Here is a 9,629-nt window from a genome sequence, read left to right as displayed (position 1 = left end):
ATTTTAGCTAGATTATGCATTGGGCACAGCCTTTCCAACTCTCATCATTTGTTAATCGGTTATCCCATGCCGCTCTGCTCTCTCTGTAATGAATCACTGAGAATGCACCACTTTCTAAACCAGTCTCAGGTTTTCAACACCTTTAGTTGTAATGTGTGTTTGTCATCTGAGCTAACTGTGGTTTTGGCAGGTGCCGCACAAGTTTTAGAAGGCACCCTGCTCTTCACTTGCCATTGCAACATGACAAAAGAGATTTAGTTTTTGACTGTGGACACAATTTGTCTTTGAAACTCTTACCAAGATGCATCTGAAAAAGGAGGGTTGTTGTAAATGTTCATTTTACCTTTCCACAATGTTTGTTGCTTTTTAAATAGTATTTCAGATTCACTGTCATTATCCATTACAGTGTTACTCATTTACTGATGCCATTTAGGCATCTATGTGTCAACTAACTTACAGAACCATGGAATGCTTTCCCCCGAAAATGGACCATTTAAGTCAAAATTGGGCTCATATTATCTCAGCTATTTTATGCCAATAAAGTCCTCCATAAAAAATGTTGGCCAGCAAAGACGACAAAGGGCTACCCTTGGCGACACCATCAGTCTGTTCATAAAATTCGTTATTGAATATTATGGAAGACTTCGAGGAGAAGGCACTGGAATCTGCTAGCTTGAAGCCCACAGTGTTTTGGAGGTGTGTTGATGACACCTTTGTAATGTGGTCCCATGGTGAAGACAAGTTAAAAGAATTTTTTAAATCATCTGAATTCCATCCACAGGCAAATTCAGTTCATGGTGGAAATCGTAAAGATGGATGCCTTCAATTTTTGGATATGTTGGTATGGCACAAAGATGATGGATTTTGGGACACACAGTATATCGAAAACCGACCCATATGGATGTATATTTACCTGCAAATAGCTGCCACCATCCTTCGCAGACGATGAGTGCACTCAGAACTCTGGTACACAGAGCACACGTCATTGCTGACAAGAGCAGTCTGGAGGACGGGCTTCTACACCTCAAAAGAGTTTTTGAAGCCAACGGGTACTCTCCACAGCAGATACATAAGGAACTACAAATGAAACCAACTGTGGATATAAGAAACGCAGAAGAAGACACACATAGTTTTAAATCCATGGCTTTTTTGCCATACGTGGGAAGCCTGTGGTCAAAAGTAGGACAGATCCTCAGTAAGTGCATAGTGAAAGCGACTTTTCACCCTCCACCAAAGACAGCAGTACTCCAGTGTTCCATTAAAGATGATATGGCACTTCGGAAGCATGGGGTTTGCAAGATCCCCTGTTAATGCGGCCATTCATACATGGGACAGATGACACGTACTGTCCAGGAGAGAGGCACAGAGCACCACAGGTACACTCGGCTCTTACAACCTAATAAATCTGCAGTGGCAGAGCACTGTATTGATACTGGGAACTCTATGGTGTATGATAGCATAAAAATTTCAGCCTCGAATTCAACTTTCTGGGACACAGTAGTGAAGGAAGCAATTGAAATTCGTTTGGTGATGAATTTAATTGATAGAGATAGCGGCATCAGCTTCTACATATCATGGAATCCGGCAATTTCTGTAATAAAATCACAAAGACGTTGCGATGACGCAGCTCACAGTGATACATTGATATCACCGTGTGGATCAACTGCACAGCCATAGATCTAATTCCATGCATATGTCATACCTCTTTGCTGCCAATCAACGTCTCTGGTGCCTTGTGTATCTGTAGTCGCATGCACAGTGCTGCTTTCCGCAGGTTAAAAAGGACAGAGCAAGTGTTGGAGGATCAGTCAGTTCGGCTCGCACTGAAGGTGGCTGGACAGTACTCAGTCGAAATATTAGAAGAAGAAGTTGAAATTATGTGGCTGCACATCTGAAATTTTATGGATCAGTCTTTGTGCCACAAAAATATGAAGATGCACACCATGGTGGTATTGTTCAGGATTCCAATACACCCTATTATTCCTCACTCTTTTGGTTGCAAAAAAATGTTTCTCAACATTATCTCCATTCAGTGCAGTGGTCTTATGCCACATTACTGGGAGGGCCTCTATGCCTGTATGGTACGTCTCTACTGGTCACCGTCAGAGCCATTATCCACACACTGCTTCATGAGGAGGGCATCCTCCATTGGTCCAAACTGATGAAAGTTTCAAGGTACGATATCAGGACTGTAAGATGGACGAGAAAGAACAGTCCAATGAAATTTTGTGTGCTCCTCTCAGGTGCACAGACTTGTAAGAGGCCTTGCATTGTCAAGGGGAAGGAGAAGTTCGTTTTCATTTTTGTTGCGATGAACAGGCTGAAGTCATATCTTCAATTTCCTTATAATACACTTCAAGTTGATTGTTGCACCATATGGGAGGACATCAAACAGTGTAACCCCTTCAGAGTTCCAGAAGACTGTTGCCATGACTTTACTGATTGAGGGTGCAGCTTTGAACATCTTCTTTGGAGGAGAGGTGTTACTCTTAATATTATCAGCCAGATCATAATATGCAACATGAAAAGCAAAGGTCCGAACATAGTACCCTAGGACACATCCAAAGTTACTTCTACATCTGTTGATGACTCTCTATCCAAGATAACATGCTGCATCCTCCCCACTAAGAAATTCTCAGTCCAGTCACAAAGTTTATTTGATGTCCAGTATGATCATACTTCTGATAACAAATGTTGGTATGGAACGGAGTCAAACAAATAATGCACCTACCTGACTGCCTTGGTCCATGGTTTTCAGGATGCCATGTGAGAAAAGTGGGAGTTGGGTTTCACGTGACTGACGTTTTTGGTTCCCATGCTGGTTGGCATAGAGATCATTCCATTCAAGATACCTCACACTGCCCGAGCTTAGAATGTGTTCCAAGATTCCACAACAACTGATTCAAAGATATTGGATGATAATTTTGTGGATCATTTCTGTTAGCCTTGTTGTAGATAGGTGTGATTATAGTTGTTTTTTGTGAGATATGGTCTGGTTAAAAGAGGACCTTCCTCATCCAAAAACTGTGAGTAATATCTGTTGTTATCTTGTTGTTGTCTTCAGCCAAAGGCTGGTCTGATGCAGCTCTCCATGCTACTCTATTCTGTGCAAGACTTTTCATCTGTGAATAACAACTGCAACCTGTGTCCTCTTCAAACTGCTTAACATATTGATTTCTTGGTTCCCTCTTCACATTTTGCTACCCGCGCTTCCCTCCAGTACTAAATTTGTGATCCCCTTATGTGTCAGAAGAATGTGTCCAATCAGCTGATCCCTTCCTTTAGTCAAGTTGTCCCATAAAATTCTTTTCTCTCCAATTCTCTTCAACAACACCTCATTAATTATATGATCACCCATCCAATCTTTAGCATTCTTCTGCAGCACCCCATTTCAAAAGCTTCTATTCGCTGGTTGTCTGAATTGTGTATCACTCACATTACCCTTCTCTAGACAAGTACCTTTAGGAAAGACATGCTAACGCTTAAATCTCTATTCGATGGTAACAAATTTCTCTTCTTCAGAAAGGCTTTTCATGCCATTGCCAATCTACATTTTATATCCTCCCTATTTTGACCACCATCAGTTATTGTACTGTCCAAATAACAAAACTCTTCTGCTATTTCTAGTGTCTCGTTTCCTCATTGAATTCCCTCATCATTGCCTGATTTGATTCAACAACATTCCATTACCATTGTTTTGTTTTTGTTGACATTCTTCTTTCAATACACTGTCCATTCCATTCACTGCTGTTTGAAGTCCTGTGCTGTCTCTGACAGAATTAAAATGTTGTTGGCAAACCTTAAAGTTTTCATTTTTCTCCCTAAACTTTTAATTTCTACTCCACATTTTTATTTGGTTTCCTTTACCGCTTGCACATTGTACAGATTGAATGACATTGGCAATAGGCTGCAACACTGTCTCACATGATTCTCACCTGCTTTCCTTTCATGCCCCTTGACTAATATAGCTGTCATCTGGTTTCTGTACAAGTGGTATATAGCTTTTCAATCCCTGTGTTTTCCCCTGCTATCTTTAGAATTTCAAAGAGTGTATTCCAGTCAACATTACTGAAAGCTCTCTGTAAGTCTAGAAATGCTATAAACATCGGTTTTCTTTTCCTTCCCCTGGCTTCTAAGGTAGGCTATACAGTTGGTACTGTCCTGTGTGTTTCTACATTTCTCTGGAATCCAAACTGATCTTCCCGGAGGTCAACTTTTAGCAGTTTTTCCAATCTTCTGTAAAGAATTCATGTTTGTATTTTGCAAAGCATGACTTATTAAACTGATAGTCCAGTAATATTCACACCTGTCAGCATTTGCTTTATTTGGAATTGGAATTATTACATTCTTCTTGAAGTCTATGGACGTTTCGTCTGTCTCATACATCTTGTTGCATACAGTGCTATCATTGGCACAACAAAGCTCACAGCAGTCTCATTCCAGACTTGAATGCTTCTGAATCTCAGAGCTTGGGATCAGTATGTGCCAGCAGAGCTTTCAAGTCCCCAGCCAGTATCAGCATCTAACAGTCAGTCGGTCACTGTGTCATCCATAATACACTTGATCAGAATGGTTGCACCATGCTGTCTGCAGGCTTTGATGATGAGCAGCTCATCTGGTTGGTTCCCTTAATTCTCAATATGATCTTACTAAAAGGTCTCCTCCAGGTCTAATTAGAATGACCTTTTGAAGAGAAGTTGGCAGGTCTCACAATCCACCTTCATGTTAGTAATATCTGCATCAACACATTGCCAATACACATGTTGATAGGCTATCATCTTAATAAGCACAACTTCCCAGTAGCATTGGTGTGGGAGGCACAACATGCGGTGTTACAAGGTGGATGGGATCACAACATCAGTGTGACTATCTTCTCTTGAACCGAGAGGACTCCATTGAGGGTGGATGTGCGTGTGCATATGCTGGAATGCTTGGACTTCTAAATGATTCAATTGTTTCCAATCTGTCAGCCACTCCTGTTGCACCAGCCAGAGTATTTCCTTGAAAACTGGGTTGTAAACTGAGTTGTGTGTCCTGTCCAAAGGTAACCTGGAGAGAACGTCAGCATTTGCATGTTGAACTGTCGAGTGGTATTTGGTGTAACATGGCTAGCTAGACAAAAATAATGCCCACCTCTGGAAGCAATGAGCCAGTTTCGTTGGAATATTTGAAGACTGCCTTGAATAATGGGAAAAGAGATTTATGTTCAGTTAGTAATGTGAAATGTCGGCTGTACACATAATTGTCGAATTTCCGGAGTGTGAACACAATACCCAGGGCCTTCTTTTCCATTTGGCTGTTGTCCGGTTGTGTCTGTGTCAGAGTTTTGGATATGAATGCAGTATTGATGTTTCAAACCATGTACTTTTTGAGATAATATCATGCCCAAGTTATAACCAGAAGCAGTAGCTGCTACAATTAAAGGTTTTGATGGACCGTAGGCCATAAGGCATATAGAAGGCTTTATCGCAGACTAGAGGCCAATTAAACTTCACATAACAGCTGATGGAACAGTTCTGCTATGGTTGCGGCTTGTGGGATGAACTTGTGATAATAATTAAGTTGGCCGGGCACAAATTGTAGCATGTTTGTTTGCATGGCCATCTTCTGTGCAGCAGCTATTGAAATCAGTTATATCAGTTTTTCTCTCTTAAGCTTACTACTGAAAGTTAATTAAAGGGAGTTTTACACCAGATACATTTTGATTTTAACTCGCAATCATCCCCCCCCCCCCACCCCTCCCCACCTCCCCTTATCTCCTCTCACATCTCTGCCGAACATATAAGACATTTTCACTAATTTACACACATTCTCTCTCTCTCTCTCTCTCTCTCTCTCTCTCTCTCTCTCTCACACACACACACACACACATACACCAATTAAATATATATAGCTAAAAACAAATGTAGTTTCTCAGGTTGACAATGTTTACAACTTACACAAAAACAAAAACGAACAGACACAAACACACTAACACTGTGCTAAGTGAGAACACACATAACTTCAGTTCGATTTCCAACAGTATGCTAATGCAGCATAAGAAAAACTGCAGAAAGACAAAACTGCCAGATGTACGTGTGAAACGAAGTCTTTTGACATCAGCCCCGGCTAACAAGGAGGGAAGAAGCAGTGGTTTGGAGAATATGTAAACAAGAGGTAGAAACACTTTAAGTAAAGTGCGCACCAACTTTATAAACAAAAATACTGTTTCTAATGTGAAACAATCAAAAATGTACAAAATCAAACAATGAAAAGTCCAGGATGGAATAATGACAATATTACAAAAAGGATAGTTTGGTACTCACAATAAAGAGCAGATATTCTACATCGACATCAACATCTACATCTATAATTGCAAATTACCATGAGGCATATGACAGAGGATTTTCAATTAAATTAAAAAAAAAAAAAAGTCGCAGATAAGCACAACAAAGAGACTGTCAAACAAGCAGGCTGTCAGCCAAAAGGGCCTTCTTCCAAATTAGACAACATACATACACACACTAAAGCAAATGCAAAGTACACACACGTTCCATTGTCTCTGGTTTGGGTGAGAATTGTATTCCTGAAGCACTGAGAACATGACCATGATATTCCACCTCAGCGACAAAGAATGGGCCTTGCTGCTGCCTCGGCAGCCAGAGAAATTGGTCATGTGTGAATAAATTGTACTTGCTTGAGTGTGTCCGTATATGTTGTCTAATTTGGAAGAAAGCCCTTTTGGCTGAAAGTTTACTTGTTTGACAGTCTTTTTGTTGTGCCTATCTGCGACTCAACATTTCTGCAGTATGGTGAATAGCAATATATCCTTTTCATAATATAGTCAAAAATGTACAAATGTATGTATTTAATTTGCAGAATAATGACAGAAGATGCTTTATAAATAAAAGCAAAATGTGTCTGTTGTAAAACTTTCTTTAATTAAAGTACAGTAAGCTTAAGATGGAGAAATCAATAAGAACAGATTTTAATAGTTGCTTGATATCCTGTGGGACTGAGAGTTTCTGAATGGCTTCAGTATGTTGTTGTGTGGATTGTACTCACGGAGCACTAAGTACATGGCCAAGATATTCCACCTCAGGGACAAAAAATGAGTCTTGTGTAAGCCTTGAGACTGGTTAGTTGAAAAATGGCAAAGAAATCATCAAGGTTGGCTGCCACCTCCTGAGCATTTTTACCTCTGACTAGTATGTTCTCTAGGTAGTTTGCTGTGCCGGGTATATTCCTCATTTGCTGTTCAAGGTATCATTGAAAAATAATTGGAGCACTGCCAATGCCAAAAGGAAGCCTGTTACAGCAGAAAAATGCAAACAGAGTGTTAATGACTAGAATGTTCCGGATGCCTCATCCAGAGGGAGCTGAAGGAAGCATCCTGCAAATCAGTATTGGCAAAAATCTCACCTCCTGCGAGTCACACCATAATGTCTTCCAATTTTGGAATTGGGTAGGTTTCAATGACAGACTGTGCATTGATTGTGGTCTTGAATTTGAAGTGACCCATTTGGCTTTTCCACATGATTGCTTGGCGTAGCCCTGACTGATGGTGCCCTTAGTGAGAATGCCTTCCTGTTGGAGACACTGCAGTTGTGACTGTGGCTTATCCCTGAGAGTGAAGTGAATATTCCACACTTTGAAGAAGGAGGTATTGGCTATTGGAGTGAGAGTGATATGAGCCCCAAATCCAGTAATGCTGGTGTTAAGATGAGAAAAACTGATTTGCACTCAGATCATTTGTTGCTTAAGTAGCAGCTAGTCACTGACGATTGAATGCTGTTGATGGGAGTATGTACTTCCAAGCCAAAATCATAAAAAAATTCCAGACCAAGGATTTTTGTGGCTCATTCACTGGTACTTAAGGAACTTAATAATTTTTACTTATCGATAAATGTATAGATAATAATTTGACTCTCACACCAAAGATTAATTTAAAAAATATTTAACACTGACAGACAAAAGAAGATTTACACTCTTCATTTATTAGTTTTAGTAATAGTTAACTCTCATTGTTCTCATGTGCTGATAACACGAGGGTAACTCCAAAAGAAATACCCACTATTTTTTTAAAAATCCATCTTTTATTGTACATGTTTGAAAGTTTTAGTGTGTAGATACATCCTATAGGAACAATATTTTCATTTCTCCACATAATTTCCATCCCTTTCAGCTGCCTTATGCCATCTTGGAACCAGTGCCTGTATACCCGCACGATAAAATTCTGGACCAACCTGTTGAAGCCACTGTTTGGCAAAGTGCACAAGGGAGTCATCATCTTCAAACCTTGTTCCATGAAGAGAGTCTTTCAGTTTCCCAAAGAGATGATAGTCACATGGAGACAGGTCAGGACTGTAAGGCGGGTGTTTCAGTGTTGTTCATTCCAGTTTTGTGATCGCTTCCATGGTTTTTTGTCTGACATGTGGCCGTGCATTGTCGTGCAACAGCAAAACATCCTGCTTTTGCTGATGTGGTCGAACACGACTCAGTCGAGCATGAAGTTTCTTCAGTGTCATCACATATGCATCAGAATTTATAGTGGTTCCACTTGGCATGATGTCCACAAGCAAGAGTCCTTCAGAAACGAAAAATACCATAACCATAACTTTTCCAGCAGAAGGTGTGGTTTTGATTTTTTTTTTCTTGGGTGATTTTGCATGATGGCACTCGATTGACTGCCTCTTTGCTCTGGTGAAAAATTATGGAGCCATGTTTCATCACCTGTCACAATTCTTCCAAGAAATTTATCTCCACCATTCTCGTACTGTTCCAAAAGTTCGCTGCATACTGTTTCTCTTGTTTCTTTGTGAGCCATTGTCAACATCCTGGGAACCCACCTGGCACAAACCTTTTTTAACACCAACACTTTCAGTATTCTGCAACACTTCCTTCCCCTATCCCAACATAGTGTGACAATTTGTTCACTGTGATGTGTCTGTCAGCAGTCACCAATTCGTTAACTCACTGCACATTGTCTGCAGTGTGTGTAGTACGAGGCCTACCACTGCAAGGACAATCCTAAATATTGCCGTGCCCGCTTTCATCACATAACCTGCTTGCCCACCAACTAACTGTACTGTGATCAACAGCCGCATCTCCATACACCTTTTTCAACGTCTTGTGTATGTTTCCCACTGTCTCGTTTTCACAGCACAGGAATTCTATGACAGCACGTTGCTTCTGACGAACGTCAAATGTAGCAGCCATCTTGAAGACATGCTGTGACAGTGCCACTCACGGGAACAGGTTGAACTAAGTTTGAAAACAAGTCTACACACTGTACAACTTTCACACATGAAGAATGAAATCTGTATTTTTACAAAAATAGTATGCATTTCTTTTGGAGTGATCCTCGTAAGATGTAAACCAAGTGCTCCATAATTCAAAGTGAAATTGTGTTATATAATAAAAGCAAATTATAAAACAATACAGTTTTTTCATTTACGATACCATGGATCCCAGCTCCTGTAACTTTGGAAGATTATTACTATTATTTTAATTTTGTATGGAGAATTTAGATGGAGGTGACGATCTTCACGGCGGTGCTGCTCAGCAATAGAGGTACGTGAATGTGGTCATCTCTTTCCCTTTGTGGCTGCCAATGTCAATTTCAATATTTAGGTCATATTTGCTATGAC

This window comes from Schistocerca piceifrons, chromosome 4 (genome assembly GCF_021461385.2).
Source record: "Schistocerca piceifrons isolate TAMUIC-IGC-003096 chromosome 4, iqSchPice1.1, whole genome shotgun sequence".
Taxonomy (NCBI): domain Eukaryota; kingdom Metazoa; phylum Arthropoda; class Insecta; order Orthoptera; family Acrididae; genus Schistocerca; species Schistocerca piceifrons.
This window is presented reverse-complemented; position numbering follows the sequence as displayed.